This window comes from Danio aesculapii, chromosome 21 (assembly GCF_903798145.1).
Source record: "Danio aesculapii chromosome 21, fDanAes4.1, whole genome shotgun sequence".
NCBI lineage: Eukaryota > Metazoa > Chordata > Actinopteri > Cypriniformes > Danionidae > Danio > Danio aesculapii.
Window position 1 is genome coordinate 3,101,644 of NC_079455.1, and position 15,310 is coordinate 3,116,953.

General features: G+C 35.2%; 1 protein-coding gene across 3 annotated transcripts in view; it reads right to left on the minus strand.

Annotated features, from left to right (window-relative positions):
• aff4 (AF4/FMR2 family, member 4) overlaps window positions 1-11,638 on the minus strand; it is a 92,676-nt gene extending 81,038 nt beyond the window's left edge. For all 3 annotated transcript variants that reach the window (XM_056445740.1, XM_056445739.1, XM_056445738.1), the window contains exon 1: window positions 11,361-11,638. The gene's annotated coding sequence lies outside the window, so the exon portion shown is untranslated. The remainder of the gene's footprint in view (window positions 1-11,360) is intronic.
• Window positions 11,639-15,310: the final 3,672 nt, after the last annotated feature.

Here is a 15,310-nt window from a genome sequence, read left to right on the forward strand (position 1 = left end):
ATAATAATAATAATAATAATAATAATAATAATAAAAGATAATAATAATAATAATAAAAGATAATAATAATAATAATAATAATAATAATAATAATAATAATAATAAAAGATAATAATAAAAGATAATAATAATAATAATAATAATAATAATAATAATAATAATAATAATAATAATAATAAAAGATAATAATAAAAGATAATAATAATAATAATAATTCAGTTGATGGAAATGCCAAGATACGCATACATTTAGAAAATGTGCATAAAAAAATATGCATAACTGCGTAGGATAAACTTATTATTCGATAAGAAAACGATGCACATAAACTGCGATGGAAACACATTTACCGAACAAATTCCAGCATGCGCATTAAAAAAAAGTCATGTTAAAAGAGATCATGTGATGAAGAAAATTGGCGCCAGTTAATCAGGAAGTGACGTTTTTGTTCTTTTTGACTCGTTAATTGAAAACGTTGCTTTATTTGCACGTCTTTTACGCCATCATCCAGTTTTGCACATGAATTTACTTTGCATCTTTGGATAGAAACAGCTTCTGTGAAGACCATTGATTTTAAAGAAACCAGACTGGGGTGAGTTTATAATGGCATGACAGTGTACCAGAATCACCTGAGCGGACTGATTGCAAATTAAAAGTCCCAGTGCAGATTTAAAAAAAAAAACAGGCTTTTGCTCTGGGAATTAGAAATGATTCCAGTCCTGCTGAAAACACAAAACAACAGCTAAAGTTCTCCTCAAAACCTAAAGCAGAGCTCTCACTACAAAACTGCAGGAGCGTCTATTAAATAAAGCACGCTGACAAAACATCACAAAGTGTCAGCAACATTCTTTCTAGTCGTAAACACAGACAGAGGAAATGGTCAAGTCAAACCACAAGTCAAACAGGAAGCCCTGCAGAGTAGAGGACACCCGCGCCATTATACACACACACACACACACACGCGCACACACACAGGTTATTTTAGTAAATAAAAACTAAAACTAAAATGTAGGTCAAATAATATTTTCATAATCGGATTAATTTGTTAGATTTGAAAATTTGGGAATAAATAAAAACTCGGGAAGAAAAGGAAACTAACAGACACTGAAAAAACTGAAAACTGAATTAAAATGATAATTCACAAACATAAATTCTCTTTTTTGGAATTAATAAGCACTGATGTTGTGGCAGAAAATCTGATCCTGAACTGCTTAGAGAAACACCTGCAGATCTTTACAGAAAAACGCAAATGAGTAGAGCGCATGATTAATACATACAAAAATCATACAAAACTTTTCTATATGAACCTAAAGCATGATGTGTTCTGAATTTTATTGATTTATTTACTTACCATTACTGTTTTATTTATAAACCAGGCACATCTAACTACATATGCAGTATGCATGGTAAAGTTATACACTCACCGGCCACTTTATTAGTGTCCAACTTCTTGTTAACTCAAATTTTGAAGGCCACTCCTGTCAGCTAATAAGAGGAAACTGAGGCTACAATTCACACAGGCTCACTCGATTGGACAATAGAAGATTGGAGAAACGTTGCCTGGTCTGATGAGTCTCCATTTCTGCTGCCACATTCAGATGGTCGGGTCAGAATTTGGCCTCAACAACATGAAAGCATGGATCCATCCTGCCTTGTATCAATGGTTCAGGCTGGTGGTGGTGGTGTAATGGTGTGGGGGATATTTTCTTGGCACACTTTGGGTCCATTAGTACCCATTGAGCATCATGTCAACGCCACAGCCTACCTGAGTATTGTTGCTGACCATGTTCATCCATTTATGACCACAGTGTCTCCATCTTCTGATGGCTACTTCCAGCAGGATAATGCACCATGTCATAAAGCGTGAATCATCTCAGACTGGTTTCTTGAACATGACAATGAGTTCACTGTGCTCAAATGGCCTCTACAGTCACCAGAGCACAATCCAATAGAGCACATTTGAGATAAGGGTGGAAAGGGAGATTTGCATGATGGACGTACAGCCGACAAATCTGCAGCAACTGCATGATGCTATCATGTCAATATGGAGCAAAATCTCTGAGGAATATTTCCATTACCTTGTTGAATCTGCGCCATGAAGGATTAAGGCAGTTCTGAAGGCCAAAGGGGGTCCAACCCGGTACTAGTAAGGTGTACCTAATAAAGTGGCCGGTGAGTGTATATTACAATAATGAGCATATCAACTTTAAAAAATATATATTTTTTTCACATTACTTAATATACAGTTACTTAAAAAATAAGGTGATTTAAGATTGTAATATATAAATTTTTTTCGTTTATCGTCAGCGTTTTGAGATGTTTTTCCGGATTCAAACCCAAGCGATTGTCACAGGCGTCGAGCAGAAGAGTATGAGAAATCACTCCTTGACGTTAGATAACGTCACAATTTTAAGCTACACAACTTTAAGCTTAAACAGTTAAACAGAAGACGACGACAGAAAAGTAGCAGCTCCAACGAAGAAAAGATCATTGTTCACCAGAGCAATAAGCAGCTCCACGTTCATAACGCCTCTGAGCATCTTCTTCGATGTGCGCTCACATTGACAGTTTTGCGCTTGAACGCCTCCAAGTGCTGTTTACTTCAGCAGCTCCGTTCAGGTGAACAAAAGCGGCAATCTGATTGGTGGAGAGGGTTTTGACGTGGTGCGTTGGTGTGCACGATCACATTGGCGCCCTTTATTTAGTCACGAGACGTTAACCGTCGACGGAAAACGCGAGCAAAAAGTGTCCCGGTGTGCACGGGCCTTTAGTTCATGCTAACTCATGATGCATTAGCTAATCTTAACAAGCAAGAATTTGGATGTTATTAATGCACTAGTAAATGCTGAACTATGATTAACAAATGCTGTACTAGTATTGTTCATTAGTTCATGTTGGTTATTATATGAAATGATATTGTAAAGTATGACTAATTATTTTATTTTAATTACTAAGAGGTTAGCAGAAGTCTAAACTTTGCTTAGCTCGACACTGAACGTGTTCTGCTAACTCTGATAAAGCTAGACTCAAACTAAATAAACAAACTACACAGAAATGTGTTTACAAAATATAAATGAAATTAAATCACCAATGAAAATCTCTAAACTGAAATGTCCATCAAATAATAAAATGCAAAACTGTTGTGATCTTGCGTCAGGCCCTTATCAGCAGCGAACATCACGGACTCTTGCTTAGGAACAGTGTCTTCATGTGCACAGGCCTCCCGCCGGCCAGAGACTCTGTGAAACGTGTGCGTGTTCGGTTACATAAGCAGCACAAGGTCTGTCCCAACGCAAGATTTACATTTCTGCCAGGAGCCTGGAGCTACGCACGAATTAGCTGGGCAATTATGTGCTGAATTCAAGCCATACTGCGGCTCATGTTTGGACGGCATTAATACAAGAAACTTCCTTCTAAATCCAGGTCTGTATAAACATGTGCTAACTTTAGATTATTTAAAGGGATAGTTCACACACACACACACACACACACACGCACACACGCACGCGCGCGCACACACACACACACACACACACACACACACACACACACACAACAAAAATACGAATTGACTCTCTTATATGTGGTTTTAATTTTGCGTTTCTTCAGTTGAAGACAAAAGAAGACGCTTTGAGGAATGCAATAAAACGAAAAACGAGTCGTTTTTTTGATTTTTCGTTTTAAAATTCAAAAGTGAAAATCAAAAAATGCTTTGAATTTCAATTTTCGTTTTTTAATTTTAAAACGAAAATCAAAAAAACGACTCGTTTTTCGTTTTATTACATTCTTCAAAGCGTCTTCTTTTGTGTTCAACAATTTTTCAATATCTGTTTCTAAAATGAAAATTCAATGATCAAGATACACTGACCCTAACAGCTCCCAGTCAGCAGCTCATGTCATGTGTGATTTCGCGGCCGTGAATACATCATTACATGAAGACAGAAAGTCCATTTCTGGGTGAGTTATACTTTACAAATACAGTGTGTGTGACACTTTCAAAACCATTTGGAGGTGACCACATTGCTGAGCAACTAATGTAAAACAATGTGAAGACTTGTGGCCGCCTTTGCTTCTCTCCTGAATTTGAAAATGATTGGCAGAATCGTAGAGATGCTGGATTAAGATCGTCAAGGGCAGGCATGGGCCAACTTGATCCTCGAGGGCCGGTGTCCCTGCAGACTTTTGCTCCAACACTAATCAAACACACCTGAACACCCTAATTAGTGTCTTTAAGATCACTAGAAAGCTACAAGCAGGTGTGTTTGATTAGGGTTGGTGCAAAACTATGCAGGGACACCGGCCCTCCAGGATCGAGTTTGCCCATCCCTGGTCTAGGGGGTCGAATCGAGATTGCGATCTTTTTTCGATTAATCGTGCCGCTCTAGCATGTGAACACAATGGCAAATCAGCTGTGTTTAAGAACGCGCTCAAATGTTAGCGGGAAAGTTTTTAAAATTCCAGTATCGATTGGTAACGAATTCCAGTATCGCGACAACCATAATCTTCAGTAGTGCATTAAAGATTCAAGCTGAATCTGCGGTTGTTGGCGATTCATATAATGTAAGTCAATGGTTACCCGTTTTTTTTTTTAAAGAGGTTTTTAACCTTTTAATGGATAGAATAGTGCAGAGAATTGACAGGAAAAAGTTGGGAGCAGAGAGAAAGGAAGGGTCGGCAAAGGACCTTGAGCCGGGAATCGAACTCAGGTCGCCGTGAGCACCATGGTGCTATATGTCAGTGCACTACACCACTAGGCTATTCGCGCTGATGGTTACCCGATTAAAAATAAACATGTACAAACGAGTCTAAATCAATCCCTGTGGCTCCTGATGATATGCTGAGGTCTTAAGAAGCAAAATGATCAGTCTGTGAAGGAAACAACATTATTTACAATATTATCAGCTTTAATCAATAACCTGGTCAAACAGGTTTCGAGTGTAGTGAGCGTTGTGGATTAAAGCTATAATACTGTAAATGATGTTCGGTTTCCTACACAGACTGATCATTTTGCTTTTTAAGACCTCCGTGTGTCATCAAAGCCACAGGGATTTATTTAGACTCCTTTGTACGCGTTTACTTTTAATCTCAAAAAAGGGTAACCATTGACTTGCATTATATGAATCGCCAAGGGCCATGGATTCAGCTCAAAATCTTCTTTAATGTTCAACTGAACCAAAACAACAAAAAAGCCACCTACATTTATGATGGCGTGAGGGTGAATGAAGTAAGGGTGTACTCATACTAGGTACAGTTACCTTGAACCATGCTGAAACACCTCACTGCGTTTAGCCTCCCGAGTGGACATTATTTTAGCTATATTGTTCTGAATTATTTTTAGTTGTTTGGGATGCAGTGACACACAGTCTAATCTTTTGTTGAACAGATCTACAACTTCAACGCTCATAAATTATCTGCAGGGGCTGAGGGGGGGGCTGTCTGTGTAGTTCTGCTAAAGCACGCATTCTTGTTTACTCACCATACAATCTGCATGCGTGTCGGATTATGACACAACAAAGATTTAAATTCTTGTCATTTTTGTTAAACTAACTTGTAACAAAAAAATAAGACGGAAAATCCATGTCATTTGTAAACATTGGCAGTACTAGCTTAATACATAGAACAGGGGTGGGCAAACTCGGTCCTGGAGGGCCGGTGTCCTGCACGGTTTAGCTCCAACACTAATCAAACACACCTGAACAAGCTAATCAGTATCTGCAAGATCACTAGAAATCTATAAGCAGGTGTGTTTGATTAGAGTTTGAGCTAAGCTGTGCAGGACACCGGCCCTCCAGGACCGAGTTTGCCCACCCCTGACATGGAAAATATGTTAATTTTGTCCTTCTTCGATTTAACAGATTTGTAGTTTTATTTTATATTAAATTAGCATTTTTTCTAAGAAAAGAAAGCTCTTGTTTCCTAATGAGAGCTTCCACACTTTATTTTATGCATTACTGAATTAACTATTTATTATTTAAATTTAAATGAAACTATTATGCCCCTTCAAAATGCAAAATAAGTCTCTGATGTCCCTAAAGTGTGACATTTCAGCTTAAAATACCACACAGATAATGTTTTATAGCTCTCTGAAACTGCCCCTTTTAGGCTTTGATCGTAATTGTGTCATTTTTGGTGACTGTCGCTTTAAATTCAAATGAGATTGCGCGCTCTTCAAAAGAGGGCGGAGCTATAGATGCCTGTGTGTCAGCATAGTGGCAGATTCAAAAGCAAGACTGACATGTTATGCTAATGAGGGAGAGATGGTCACTAGAGGGCGGGGCTTTCCTCCTCTGATGACACGTACAAAGGGTGAATGTCAATCAGAGATCACTAGAAATCTATAAGCAGGTGTGTTTGATTAGAGTTTGAGCTAAACTGTGCAGGACACCGGCCCTCCAGGACCGAGTTTGCCCACCCCTGACATAGAAAATATGTTAATTTTGTCTTTCTTCGATTTAACAGATTTGTAGTTTTATTTTATATTAAATTAGCATTTTTTCTAAGAAAAGAAAAGCTCTTGTTTCCTAATGAGAGCTTGCACACTTTAATTTATGCATTACTGAATTAACTATTTATTTATATTAATTATTTAAATTTAAATGAACCTATTATGCCCCTTCAAGATGTAAAATAAGTCTCTGATGTCCCTAAAGTGTGAAGTTTCAGCTCAACATACCACACAGATAATGTTTTATAGCTCTCTGAAATTGTCCCTTTTAGGCTTTGATCCTAATTGTGTCATTTTTGGTGACTGTCGCTTTAAATTCAAATGAGAGTGTGCGCTTTTCAAAAGAGGGCGGAGCTATAGATGCCTGTGTGTCAGCATAGTGGCAGATTCAAAAGCAAGACTGACAAGTTATGCTAATGAGGGAGAGATGGTCACTAGAGGGCGGGGCTTTCCTCCTCTGATGACACGTACAAAGGGAGAATGTCAATCAAAGTGTTTCTGCAGACTGCTTTTATCAAGTCTGATTATAAACAATACAATTAATAAATTTTTCCATTAGAAGCTGGTTATATTCACACACTGCTGCCACACAATTGTGTTTAAACCTCTTATAAAAGTGATTTTTGCATAATAGGTCCACTTTAAAAAACAAAATAGCAGCTACTAAAATATATTTATGTTGTTGTGGACGTCCCAAACAGGAAAATAACACAACATTCTTCAAGAGCTCAATTAAATGATGAGATTTTTGGTGCATTTGTAAGTTAGCCGCATAATATCTTAAATTTCTCAATATTCCCCTTAGTCCACTCTTGCTGATATAAAAGTGAAAATCTGTTGAGGTGTCTGCATATATTGTATAGTGACAAGAAGTCTGGTGTACGCTCTCAAGATAACATTCACATATCTCATGTACTTTAAACTTACACACCTAGTAGCCACTACCGAGGAGAAAACCAGTTCCTCTAAGCCAACGTTTTACCAAGCTTTCTCCAAACTAGCCCTGATATGTTCTGTATACTGAAACTGTATCATTATACTATACACTCCAACTCGAAATAAATAATACTGTGCAAGTCAAAAGATAATATTTTGGGGAAAGCTGAAAACCTATTGACTATGTACTGGTCTTGTATGTAGAAATAAAACAATTCCTTAGCTTGTTTACTTGGCTAAATTTTACAAATTGGAAGCGAATTGAGGTTTTAATGTTGTTTTGACCGTCGTGTTTACACTTCAGCCTGATGATGCAAAGATAATTCAACGGAAGGTGAAGCATTTCTACACGATGATGTTCGTTTCTAACAAATAATGTCACAATAAAAATATTCTAATAAATAAACACAACAAGATCTGTGTGAACTTTTGACTCCTGCCTTCAAATAAAAATCAGTAGATTCACTTGAAGCGGTCAATAAGGTGTGTGTGTTTACCCAGTCTGATCTCACGAGAAAACGCAAGTATTTTACGTTTTGACAGTTTAGTGGCTAATTCGTACGAGTGATGATGTCGAAATGGTACGATTTTAAAAAGGAGGCGTGGCACCTAACCCCGCCCCTAAACCCAACCGTCATTGGAGGATGAGCAATTCGTACTAAATTGTACGAATTAGCCACTAAAAAAAAAAAGTTACGAATTGCCGTGAGATTGTGTTGGTTTACCTGCTTCTCCAATTAGCATCTGACGACGAATGCAAGTTATTGAAACGGCAAATGAATTTGAACAGTTTAACTGAATAAATAACAACAATTAAGCAGCTAATAAATGTTTAACACAAAAGAAGATATTTTGAAGAATGATGAAAACCTGTAACCATTGACATCCATAGTAGGAAAAACAGATATGGAAGTCAATGATTACGAATTTGTCATTTTGCTATCTGGGTACAAGTTACCAACATTCTTCAAAATATCTCCTTTTGTGTTCAACGAACAAGAGTGAGCAAATGATATTATCATTTTTGTGTGAACTACATATAAGAGTTCAATTAAAAAAAATCTATTTTATCGACAATTACAACCTCAAACAGAAAATTTGAGAAAACTTGCACAAAACAAACGTTTGTTCTTACAAATATAACAAATCCTTAGCTCGTTTACCTAGCTAAACTTTACAAATCTGAAGCGAATTGGGGTTTTAATGTTGTTTTGACCGTCGTGTTTACACTTCAGCCTGATGACGCAAAAAGAATTAAATGAAAGGTAAAGCATTTCTACACCCTGATGTTCGTTTCTAACAAATAACGTCGCAATAAAAAAAATCTAATAAATAAATACAACAAGATCTGTGAACTTTTGACTCCTGCCCTCCAATAAAAAACCAGTAGATTCACTTGAAGCGGTCAATAAGGTGTGTGTGTTTACCTGCTTCTCCCATTAGCATCTGACGACGAATGCAAGTTATTTAAACGCCAAACGAATTTGAACAGTTTATAAATATGAATAAACTGAATAAATAACAACAATAAAGCAGCTAATAAACGTTTAACACAAAAGAAGATATTTTGAAGAATGATGAAAACCTGTAACCATTGACATCCATAGTAGGAAAAACAGATATGGAAGTCAATGATTACGAAATTGTCAATTTCCTATTTGAGTACAAGTTACCAACATTCTTCAAAATATCTTCTTTTGTGTTCAACGAACAAGAGTGAGCAAATGATATTATCATTTTTGTGTGAACTACATATAAGAGTTCAATTAAAAAAAATCTATTTTATCGACAATTACAACCTCAAACAGAAAATTTGAGAAAACTTGCGCAAAACAAACGTTTGTTCTTACAAATATAACAAATCCTTAGCTCGTTTACCTAGCTAAACTTTACAAATCTGAAGCGAATTGGGGTTTTAATGTTGTTTTGACCGTCGTGTTTACCCTTCAGCCTGATGACGCAAAGAGAATTCAACGGAAGGTGAAACATTTTTACACAGACATCGGTTGTTTTACCAAATAACATCACAATAAAAAAAAATAACAAGATCTGTGTGAACTTTTGACTCCTGCTCTCCAATAAAAAGTAGATTCACTTGAAGCGGTCAATAAGGTGTGTGTTTACCTGCTTCACCCATTAGCATCTGATGACGAGTGCAAGTTATTTAAACGCCAAACTAATTCAAACGCTGTTTAATTGAATAAATAACAATAATAAAGCAGCTAATAAACGTTGAACACAAAAGAAGATACTTTGAAGAATGCTGAAAACCTGTAACCATTGACTTAGGAAAAACAGATTACAGGTTTCCAACATTCTTCAAAATATCTTCTTTAGTGTTCAACAGAAGAAAGAAACTCAAACAGGTTTAAAACAAGTGTAAAAGATATTGTTTTCATTTTTATGTGAACTACACAACAGTTCAATAAGAAAAATCAATGTTATCGACGATTACGACCACAAACAGAAGATTTGAGAAAACTTGCACAAAACAAACATTTGTTGTTACAAATATAACAAATCCTTAGCTCGTTTACTTGGCTAAATCTTAGAAAACTGAAGCAAATTGAGGTTTCAATGTTGTTTTGACCGTCATGTTTACACTTCAGCCTGACGACGCAAAGATAATTCATCGTAAGGGGAAACATTTCTACTCCTTCACGTCCGTTTTGTAAACAAATAACGTCACAACAGAAAATCAAATAAATAAATATAACAAGATCTGGGTGAACTTTTGACTTCTGCCCTTCAATAAATAAGTACATTCACTAGAACCGGTCAATAAGGTGTGTGTTTACCTGCTTCTCCCATTAGCATCTGACGATGAGTGCTAGATAAACGTCAAACTAATTTAAACGCCGTTTAATTGAATAAATAACAATAAAGCAGCTAATAAACGTTGAACACAAAAGATATTTTGAAGAATGCTGAAAACCTGTAACCATTGACTTCCACAAAAGGAAAACCTGATATGTCAATGATTACAGGTTTCTAACATTCTTCAAAATATCTTCTTCAGTGTTCAAGAGAAGAAAGAAACTCAAATAGGTTTAAAACAAGAGTGAGTAAATGACAGAATGTTCATTTTTTGGGTAAACTAGACAATGGTTTTATAAGAAAAATCAATGTTATCGACGATAACGACCACAAACAGAAGATTTGAGAAAACTTGCACAAAATAAACGTTTGTTCTTACAAATAAAACAATTCCTTACCTAATTTACTTGGCTAAACTTTAGAAAACTAAAGCGAATTGAGGTTTCAATGTTGTTTTGACCGTCGTGTTTACACTTCAGCCTGATGACGCAAAGATAATTCAACAGAAGGGGAAGCATTTCTACGCCATGACGTCTGTTTTTTTAAATAACATCACAATAGAAAAATCAAATAAATAAATATAACAAGCTCTGTGTTAACTTTTGACTCCTGCTCTCTAATAAAATACAGTAGATTCACTTGAAGCGGTCAATAAGGTGTGTGTTTACCTGCTTCTTCCATTAGCATCTGACGACGAGTGCAAGTTAACGTGATTCAAACGCCAAACGAATTTGTACGCGGTTTAATTGAATTAATAACAACAATATAGCAGCTAATAAACGTAAATGCCATCAAATAACGTTAGAATATGTAACGTTACATCGTAAAGACATAACGGAATGCGTAACGTTTATTTGATCCACTTGAATCAATTAACTAGCCACAACACATTTCGATCTTAGCATAAAATGTAAGAATAATAATGAGAGTGTTGCTAATAACACGATGGCATGTGAGTGTGTGTGATTTCAGACAGCTCGTATGTTAGCTAAACACTTCAACACACATACTCACAGACGGACGTATAGCAAGCGATACGGCTCTCCTTCGCTAACAACTTGTTACAATTTACCTCATGAATAAACGATTGGATGTTATTGTATCTGCGTATGCATGGCTCATTTTCTTTTCAGTTATGTAATCGGCCGGTTTATGGCCCACTTACCTCTTGGCTTCTTTTAGGCCCGAAGCATTCTCGCTATGAAAGCCTTTTCCCTTTGTCTGCGTGATCTGCTCTGCGCCCCAATAAATGTGTCAGCCGCCGCCGTCAACAAACAAGTAACCAAAGAAAAACCAAAATCACGCTCGTTTACGTGAGCCATACCACCGAGGGTCGCCTGCTCGTGGTCATTGTGTCGGGCAGATTCTTGCGGCAGATCACGGTCATTTTTTTAGGAGATCATCGCGTATCATCTGGCTGGCTGATTTTCGGCTTGGTAAACTAACCTGGTCACGTGACGAGCGCGTCCTCGCGGAAATGGCTGTGTCTAGAACACTTCTGAGTCGCCTACCTAGGGGTTGTTGCTGGATACAGCTGCGGTTAGATGTTAATTATTTATATTATTTAATAAATTACCCATTGGTTGTATTTTATTAACGTCCCCCAACAAAGTAGAAATAGTAATTATAACGAGAATTGCTTACATTATTTATTAAATTACCAATTAAATTGTATTTTAATCACGTCTACCCTACTCCAACCGCCACAGAAATGTAAAAGTATATCGAGTATTATTCATATTACTTATTAAATTACGCAATAAATGGTATTTTATTAACGTCTACCCTTACAAAACCCCAAAACTCAAAGTAAAAACAGTGATTATACCGAATATTGTTCATATTATTTACCAAATTATTCATTGAAATGTATTGTATTAATGTCTTCCTCTACCACAACCCTAAACCCAACCATCACAGTAACGTAGAAATATGAATTGTTGTTTTTCAGTGTCACAAAAATTATGCTATATTGATGTATCTGCAGCTGTATCCCTTCTAGACTTTACCCTTACATAGGCGGCATTTTCTACTAAATAGTTAATATTAAAAATGAAATTATACTCATTATTTTCTCAACCTCAAATGGTCCCAAACTTTGTTGAACTCTAAAGAAGATATTTTCCAGAAAGCTGAAAACCTGTAACCATTGACTTCCATAGAAAAATTAGAAAAAAGTCAATGGTTACCTGTTTTAAACATTCTTCAAAATATCTTCTTTTGTGTCTAACAGAATAAAGAAGCCCATAAAGGTTTGAAACAATTAAATGTTAAGTAAATGATATACATTCTTGAGTGAACTATCCTTTTAATTGCCAATCATAGTATTTTGTATGAAAGTCAATGGTTACCGGTTTCTAACATTGTTGAAAATATCTACTTCTGTGTTTCAGTGAATACAAAAACACATAAAGAGTTAAAAAATTAAAGGGTGAGTAAATGATCACAGAATTTACATGCTTGGGTTAACTATCCCTTTACTTGCCAATTAAAGTATTTCCTATGAAAGTCAATGGTTACCGGTTTTCAACATTCTTCAGAACATTTACGTTTGTGTTTAACAGAATAAAGAAACAAATAAAGATTTGAAGTAATAAAAGGGTGAGTAATTTATCACAGAATGTACATTCTTGGGTGAACTATCCCTTTATTTGCCAATCATAGCATTTTCCATAAAAGTCAATGGTTACCGATTTTCAGCATTCTTTAAAGTATCTTGTTTTGCATTTAACAGAGAAAAAAGAAACACATAAGGGGTTGAAAAAATTAAAGAGTGAGTAAATGATCCCAGAATTTACTTTTTTGGGTGAATTATCCCTTTAATTTCCAATCATAGTATTTTTTATGGAAGTCAATGGTTACCGGTTTTTAGCATTCTTCAAAATGTCTTTTGTGTTTTACAGAATAAAGAAATGCATAAAGGTTTGAAACAATTGAAAGATAAGTAATGATTACAGAATTTACATTTTTGTTTGAACTATCCCTTTAATTGACAATCATGGTATTTTGCCATGCAAGTCAATGGTTACCGGTTTCCAACATTCTTCAAAACATCTTCGTTTGTGTTTAACAGAATTAAGAAACACATAAAAGGTTGAAAAAATGAAAGGGTGAGTAAATGATCACAGAATTTACATTCTTGGGTGAACTATTCTTTTAATTGCCAATCATAGTATTTGCTATAGAAGTCAATGGTTACCGGTTTTCAGCATTCTACAAAACATCTTCTTTTGTGTTTAACAGAATAAAGAAACACATAAACGTTTGAAAAAATTAAAGGGTGAGTAAATGCTCACTGAAAATACATTCTTTGGCAATTGCCAATCATAGTATTTGCTATGGAAGTTAATGGTTACAGGTTTTCAGCATTCTTCAAAACATCTTTTGTGTTTTATAGAATTAAGAAACGTATAAAGGTTTGAAACAATTAAAGGTTGAGTAAATTATCACAGAATTGACATTTTTTGGGTGAACTATCCCTTTAACTGCCAATCATAGTATTTGCTAAGGCAGTCAATGGCTACCGTTTTTCAGCATTCTTCAAAGTATATTCTTTTGTGCTTAACAGAAAAAAAAGTTTAGAACCACTCAAGTGTGAGTAACTAGAGGAGTTTTTCAAGTTTGGGTGTACTGTCTCTTTAAGAAACAAGGTTAACTTGCTAAAACTAATTGCTTGTTTAACACTATACTGTAGAAAATGTAATGTTTTGTCTTTATTATGAGACATGCTACACTTTCCGAACAAGATCTTGATATTTCAACACATCACGAGTACATTCTTTTTGTAAGAAATCAGTTTATTTTGTAAGACCATCTTAAAAATGAAGATGTACGTGTCATTCATACTTAAATCGTTCCTTAAAAAAGCTAAACCTAACTAGACATGAATCATATATGGTCAAACGAATGCAAAATAAGTCAACAAACATTGGTAAAGAAAATCATTTCAGTATTATAAATTTAGTTGATCACTACACTAGTAAGGAGGGAAACGTAACGTCTCTGTAAAAAAAAGAGAAAATTTAAAGGGATAGTTCACCCAAAAATGAAATTTACTTACTGTTTACTTATAAACCTTTATGAGTTTCTTACTTCTGTTGAACACAAAAGAAGATATTTTGAAAAAAGTTGACAACCTGTAACCATTGACGTCCATAGAATGGAAAACAAACACTATGGTAATATCAACATTCTTCAAAATATCTTTTGTGTTTAACAGACGAAAAAAAAACTCAAACAGGTTTGGAACAAGAGTTAGTAAGTACTATTGAAGTCAATGGTTACCAGTTTCCAACATTCTTCAAAATATCTTCTTGTGTTTGAAGTGAACAAATACTATTTAAAGTCAATTGTTACCGGTTTCCAACATTCTCCTAAATATCTTCTTTTGTGTTTAGAGTGAACAAATACCATTTAAGTGAATTGTTACCGGTATCCAACATTCTTCAAAATATCTTCTTTTGTGTTTAGAGTGAACAAATACTATTTGAGTCAATGGTTACCAGTTTCCAACATTCTTCAAAATATCTTTTGTATTTGGAGTGAACAAATACTATTGAAGTCAATGGTTACCGGTTTCCAACATTCTTCAAAATATCTTCTTTTGTGTTTAGAGTGAACAAATACTTTTTAAAGTCAATTGTTACCGGTTTCCAACATTCTTCAAAATATCTTCTTTTGTGTTTAGAGTGAACAAATACTATTTAAAGTCAATTGTTACCGGTTTCCAACATTCTTCTAAATATCTTCTTTTGTGTTTAGAGTGAACAAATACTATTTAGGTGAATTGTTGCCGGTATCCAACATTCTTCAAAATATCTTCTTTTGTGTTTAGAGTGAACAAATACTATTTGAGTCAATGGTTACCAGTTTCCAACATTCTTCAAAATATCTTTTGTATTTGGAGTGAACAAATACTATTGAAGTCAATGGTTACCGGTTTCCAACATTCTTCAAAATATCTTCTTTTGTGTTTAGAGTGAACAAATACTTTTTAAAGTCAATTGTTACCGGTTTCCAACATTCTTCAAAATATCTTCTTTTGTGTTTAGAGTGAACAAATACTTTTTAAAGTCAATTGTTACCGGTATCCAACGTTCTTCAGAATATCTTCTT